We start from the raw sequence: 7,244 nt of genomic DNA, 5'->3' as shown, positions 1-7,244 counted from the left end.
AACTTGCTTGATTCTTTTGTAAAAAGGAAAAAAAAAGTGTTGGTGAGGATGTGGAATATACGGAACCCTTGTACACTGTTGCTGGGAACGTAAATTGGTGGCAGCCTTTACAAAAAAACAGTATGGAGTTTCATCAGAAAGCTAAAATTAGAATGACTGTATAATCCAGCAATCCCTTTTCTGGGTGTATACCTAAAGGAAATAAAACGAGTGCATCAAAGAGATTTCTGCACTCCCATGTTCACTGTGCATTATTCACAATAGCCAAGATACGGAAACAGTCTAAGTGTCTGTGGATGGATGAATGGATAAAGAAGATATAGTGTATATATATAATGGAATATTGTTCAGCCTTAAAAAAGGAGCTCCTGTCATTTGCAACAACATGGATTAAATTGGAATAAATTATTCTTATTGAAATAAGCCACAGAAAGAAAAAAACTGCATTATCTCCCTTATATGTAGAATATAAAAAAATCGAATACATAGAAGCAGATAGGAGAAGGGTGGTTGCCAAGGGTGGAGAGATGGAGGAAATGGAGACATGCTGGTCAAAACGTACAAAGTTGCTGTAATGTAGGATGAATAAGCCTATACATCTAATATACAGCAGGATGATTATAGTTAATACTACTGTACTGAATACTGGAAATATGCTAAGAGTAGATTTCAGGTGTTCTCATCACACACAAAAATGGTAACTGTGTGAGGAAAAGATACATTGATTAGCTTGACTGTGGTAATCATTTCACTATGTATATGTACATCAACTCATTAAATTGTACACCTTAACTATATACAATGTTTACTTAAAAACAAACAAACAATCTCAGTTCACTGGGAAGAGTATGGCTCAAGTGGGAAAACTATGGATCCATATTTAAACCTAGGCATGGGTAGTTACTAGCCCTATAATTCCAGGCAAAATATTTTTTGCCTGTTCCAATTTCCTTCCATTTAATGAGTATAATAGTATATAGTTTGTGGAGTTATTGTAGACACTAAATAAAAGAGTATCTGACTCATATTAAGCATTCATTACTCATGAGATTCCTCCATGCTTGCCTTTGTGTAAGTACTCCAATAATTGAAATAGAAATTGCTTTTTCTCATCATTTGAAGGGAGGAGTTATAGCGAACTGTACAGTAATCAATTTTACACATCCTAAAGTTATCTTTTAAAAGGTAAATCAGATTGTGCCAATAACCTGCCAAAAGCTTGCAATCTTCTTAAAATGCAGAAAAAAAATTTTATTATTGCTAACACAGCTCAACATATCCCTCTAATAATTTCTTCAAAAAGATCATATTTTGCACCCCCTCTGTGGCAGGGAGATATTGGGTGGCCCCCATGGTCTCAACCTCCCCATGATGTATAATCCCCTGTCCTCGAGTGTTGGCAGGGTTGCTGACTTCCTTCTAACCAATAGAATATGACAAAAAAGAGTGATAGAAAATCAGTTTTCTGAATAAGTTGTGTCAATAAGCTTCCATCACGATAGCAGACTCACTCTAAAGTCTTTTCATCCTTGGTGGCTTTGAAGAAGCAAGCTGCAACAACTCCTACAGCTTCAAGAATATGAAATCTGCCAACAAGGCGAGTGGGCTTGTTAAGAGGAAGTTCCCCAATTGAGTCTTCAGGTAAGAAGACTAGTCCTAGTCCTAGTCAAGACCATTATTGAAGTCTAACAGAAGACCAGATAAGCATTTCCAGAGCTCCTGATTTATAGAAACTATGAGATATTAGGTGTAATAGGTATTTGTTATGTGACATAGAGAGTTGAAGCAACTTGTTTACTGGTAAACTACCTGTCTTTCTATTCCTTTGACATACCAAACTTGTGTGCTCCTTGTATATTTTAGCCTACCTACACTAAGCCCTACCATTATGAAACCTGCTAAGTCATTCTCTATTCATTGCCTTGTCCTTTATTTATTACTCTGATGCATTAGAAATTAATTTATTTCCAACCAACAGGCTTGCACATGTCATTGACATAATTGACCATTTGGTTGAATATTTTCTAGCAAAATTGTTTAATCATATCCATAAATAACAAATTACTGTGTATAAAGGCAAGATAAAATTGGCATTAATTAACAGGGCATCTAATCATAAAATATGTAACACTCTTAAAGTAAATAATCTTTTAAATATAAAAGATCACTAAATGCTGAGCTACCCAGAGATTTCATAACTCTTTTTCTCTATAAAAATTTTCTTGATGATTGCATTTTTGAGATATAAGTCTGTAAATAGATTTTTCTCAAATATCATGAGACCTGAACTACATACTACATACCAATATATGAAGCAGCTTATCTTAAAGATCCCTTGTTATGCACTTAAACCTTGAAAGACTTGCTTCATTCACTTTGGAGGTAATTTTTAAACCCTTTTAACTGTGGAAAGAAAAGAGGCACACAAACTAAAAACAGAAAATCCACGCAATCATAACACACTGGTTTTACAAGACTAACCCAAATTTGGGGCTGCAGTGAGAGGGAAGACATTCTCTTAAGATTTAGATAAAAAATTAAAAATGCTTCAGAACAGAGAAAATCAAACTGGTCAGGAAACCAAAATGACCACCATAGGTAACAACTTGTAAGTGTGGAGCTAATGGGGATGAGGTTGAGGTATTTCCCAGACAAAACATAGAGTTTTTTAAACAGTCTATGCCTGGAAATGCATGATGAATATGTAAAGCATTGTGAAAGAAAACCAAAGAATTCAATATTCTGGAGTGAGGTAATAGATATGAGAAACATACACCCTTATTGCATAATATTTCAATAAATATTTGTTAAATATATAGATGATCCTCTACTGAATTGTGAGAGGAGGTCATTGAGAAGATCTGGCCGCCAGTTGCCTGCAAGTAAGACCTAGGTCATCAGAGGTACCTCAAACCCTCACCTGTAATTGGAATGTATGATCTGCCCACTATTCCCACAGTGGGAGCAGTTTTCCAGAGAGAAACAGTTTGAGAGAGCAATATGATGAGACCACCTGCACTGGATATGTGACTAAACCCTGTTAGGTCCTTTATATGCTAAACTTTTTATTTTAAATTTAAGATGCCCTTCAGCACCGCGCTCGGAGGTGAAAGCTCGTGGCTTGTGTCCCGGCCCTGGTCCTGGTGATTTTCTTTGTAGTTGGAGGTCAGAGGCCAGGCCTCAAGTGGGAACGGCCTCACCATGATGAATGGCCGGCCGGGCCGAGTGCCCTTACAGTTCCTGCCGAATGAGGCCCGGAGCCTGCCGCCGCCCAAGCTAACCGACCCGCGGCTCTTCTACGTCGGCTTCTTGGGTTACTGCTCCGACCTGATTGATAGCGCGATCCGGCGGCGGCTGGTGGTGTCGGCCGGTTTGCATCGCCAGCTTCTATATGTTACTTCCTTTATTTTTGTCGGATATTATCTTTTAAAACGTCAAGACTGTATGTGTGCTCTGAGGGACCATGATATGTTTGCATATGTAAAGTCACATCCAGAGGATTTTCCTGAAAAAGATAAGAAAACTTACGGTAAAATTCTTGAAGAATTCCATCCAGTGCCTTGAAGTCTCCAAAATGCTTGCTCCGGTTTCACTGATACCGTTTTTTTTCTGAATTTTGTCTAACTGTTTCTGTGACATCTGAAGTTTACGTTAATCTATACATTAACACCTTGTGATTAAAATGGTCATCATAAGCAAAAAAAAAAAAAAAAAAAAAAAAAAAAAAAAAAATTAAGTTGATTTACAATAGTTTATTAATTTCATGTGTACAACATAGTGATTCAATATCCCTATAGATTATAATCCATATAAAGTTAGTACAAAACAATGGTTGTATTTCCCTGTGCTGTACAATATATCCTAGTAGCTTATTTATTTTATACATAGTACTTTGTATCTCTTAATCCTCTACCCCTATCTTGCCCTTCTCCCCTTCCCCTCCCCATTGGGAACCACTAGTTTGTTCTCTATATCTGAGTCAGTTTTTTTAAACTACGTTGTTTCATTTTTTAGATCCATATATAAGGGATATCATATGGTGTTTGTCTTTCTCTGTCTGACTTTTTTCACTAAGCATAATACCCTCCAAGTCCATTCATGTTGTTGTAAATAGCAAAATTTCATTCTGTTTTATGACTAATATTCCATTGTATATATATTTATACCACATTTTCTTTGCCCATTCATCTATTTATGAGTGCTAAGGTTGCTTCCATATCTTGTCAATTGTAGATAATGCTGCTAGGAAAATTGGGGTACATATAACTTTTTAAATTAATGTTTTTATTTTCGTTGGATATATGTGCAGGGATGAAATTCTGCATCATATGGTATTGCTATTTTTAGTGTGTTTTTCTTTTCTTTTTATTTATTTATTTATTTTGAGGAAACTCCATACTGTTTTCCACAGTGGCTGCACCAATTTACATTTCCACCAACAGTGTACCAATACTAGTTATTTGTAGACTTTTTGATGATAGGCATTCTGACAGGTGTGTAGTTTTATCTCATTGTATGAGATGTCTGTATGACTTCTTCAGAAAAATGTCTATTCAGCACTTCTGCCCATTTTTTAATCAGGTTGTTTGCTTTTTGATGACACATTGTATGAGCTGTTTATATTTTTTGATATTAACCCCTTATTGGTCATACCATTTGCGAATATTTTCTCCCATTCAGTAGGTTGTCTTTTTGTTTTGTCAATGGTTTCCTTCTCTGTGCAAAACGTTTTAAGTTTAATTAGATCCCATTTGTTTATTTTGCTCTTATTTCTTTTGCCTTAGGAGACAGATCAAAAAAATATTGCTACAATTTATGTCAAAGAGTGCTCTGCTTATGTTTTCCTCTAGACGTTTTATAATATCCAGTCTTACATTTGGGTCTTTAATCTATCTTGAGTTTATTTTTATATATGGTGTTAGAGAATGTTCTAATTTCATTCTTTCACATGTAGTTGTCCAGTTTTCCCAGCACCACTTAATGAAGAGACTGTCTTTTCTCCATTGAATATTCTTGCCTCCTTTATCAAAGATAAGGTGACCATATGTGTGTGGGTTTATTTCTGAGCTCTCTATTCTGTTCCATTGATCTATGTATCTGTTTTTGTGCTAGTACCATGCTGTTTTGATTACTGTAGCTTAGTAGTATAGTCTGAAGCCTGGAAAGTTTACACCTCCAATTTTATTCTTTTTTCACCAGATTGCTTTGGCAATTCAGGTTTTTTGGTTTCGTACAAAGTGTTGGGATTATTTGTTCTAGTTCTGAGAAAAATGTCATGGGTATTTTGGTAGGGATTGCACTGAATCTTTAGATTGCTTTGGGTAGTATGGACATTTTAACAATATGAATTTTTCCAATTTATTAACATGGGATAACTTTTATTTCTTTGTATCATTTTCAAACTCCTTCATCAATGTTTTATACTTTTCAGAGTATAGGTCCTCCACCTCTTTGTTTAAGTTTATTCCTAGGCATTTTATTCTTTGTGATGCTTTTTTTTGTGTGTGTGGTATGCGGGCCTCTCACTATTGTGGCCTCTTCCGTTGCAGAGCACAGGCTCCAGATGCGCAAGCTCAGTGGCCACGGCTCACGGGCCCAGCCGCTCCACGGCATGTGGGATCTTCCTGGCCTGGGGCACGAACCCGTGTCCCCTGCATCAGCAGGTGGACTCTCAGCCACTGCGCCACCAGGGAAGCCCTGTGATGCATTTTTAAATGGGAAATTTTTCTTGTTTTTTCTTTCTAATAGTTCATTGTTCATGTATGGAAATGCAACAGATTCATATATATTAATTTTGTATGCTGTAAATACTGATTTCACTTATTAGTTCTAACAGTTTTTGGTCAAGACTTTAAGGTTTTCTACATATATTGATAGTATCATGTCATCTGCAGAAAGTAAGAGTTTAATTATTTTCTTCCAATTTGGATACCTTTTATTCTTTTTCGTCTGATTGCTATGGCCAGAATTTCCAATACTATATTAAGTAGAAGTGGTGAGAGTAGGCATCCTTGTCTTGTTCCTGACTGTAGAGGAAAGGCTTTTTGTTTGTCATCATTGTGTATGTTGTTAGTTGTGAGTTTGTCATAAATGGCCTTTATTATTTTGAGATATGTCCCTTTGATGAGAGTTTTTACCATGAATGGATGTTGAATTTTGTTTATTAACAAGATCATGTGATTTTTATCCTTCCTTTTATATTACATTGGTTAACTTGCAAATATTAAATTGTCCTTTCATTTTTGAAATAAATCCTAGTGCAAATAGTGCTGTTAAATTCAGTTTGCTAATATTTTGTTGAGGATTTTTGTATCTGTATTCATCAGAAGTATTGGCCTGTAATTTTCTTTTTTTTTTTAGTGCCTTTGGTTTTGGTATCAAGGCAATTGGAGCCTCATAGAATAAATTTCAGAGTGTTTTGTCCCTTTCAATTTTTTGGGGGGGTTAGTTCAAAAAGGATAGGTATTAGCTCCTCTCTACATGTTTGGTAGAGTTCTCCATTAAAGCCCATCTAGTCCTGGACTTTTGTTTGAGGGGAGGTTTGTTTTTTTTTTTTTTTTTTAATTACAAATTCAATTTCACTGCTAGTGATAATTCTCTTCAGATTGTCTATTTCTTCCTGATTCAATCTTGGCAGGTTGTATATTCCTAGAAATTTGTCCATTTCTTCTAGGTTTTCCAGTTTGTTATCAAATAATTCTTCACAGTGTTCTTATATGATTTTTTGCATCATTGTGATATTTGTTGTTTCTCTTCTTTCATTTCGTATTTTGTTTATTTGGGTGCTCTCTCTTTTCTTCTTGATGAGGCTCCCTAAAGCTTTATTATTTTGTTTATCAGTTTATCAGGTTTATCAATTTTTTTAACCTCTTTATCAGAGTATAATTGCTTTACAATGTTGTGTTAGTTTCTGCTGTATAACAAACAGAACCAGCTATATGTATACATATATCCCCATATCGCCTCCCTCTTGAGCCTCCCTCCTATCCTCACTATCCCATCCCTCTAGGTGATCACAAAGCACTGAGCTGATCTCCCTGTGCTATGCAGCTGCTTCGCACTTGCTATCTATTTTACATTTGGTAGTGTATATATGTCCATGCCACTCTCTCACTTTGTCCCAGCTTACCCTTACCACTCCCCGGGTCCTCAATTCCATTCTCTATGTCTGTTTCTTTATTACTGTCCTGCCCCTAGGATCTTCAGAACCATTTTCTTTCTTTTTCTTTTTTTTAGATTCCATA

The 7,244-nt window shown here is 35.8% G+C and overlaps 1 pseudogene; it reads left to right on the top strand.

Moving 5' to 3' along the window:
* Positions 1-3,201: 3,201 nt before the first annotated feature.
* Positions 3,202-3,564, top strand: LOC101322525 (NADH dehydrogenase [ubiquinone] 1 subunit C2 pseudogene; annotated as a pseudogene).
* Positions 3,565-7,244: the final 3,680 nt, after the last annotated feature.

This window comes from Tursiops truncatus, chromosome 12, assembly GCF_011762595.2.
Source record: "Tursiops truncatus isolate mTurTru1 chromosome 12, mTurTru1.mat.Y, whole genome shotgun sequence".
NCBI classification, from domain to species: domain Eukaryota; kingdom Metazoa; phylum Chordata; class Mammalia; order Artiodactyla; family Delphinidae; genus Tursiops; species Tursiops truncatus.
This window is presented reverse-complemented; position numbering and strand designations above follow the sequence as displayed.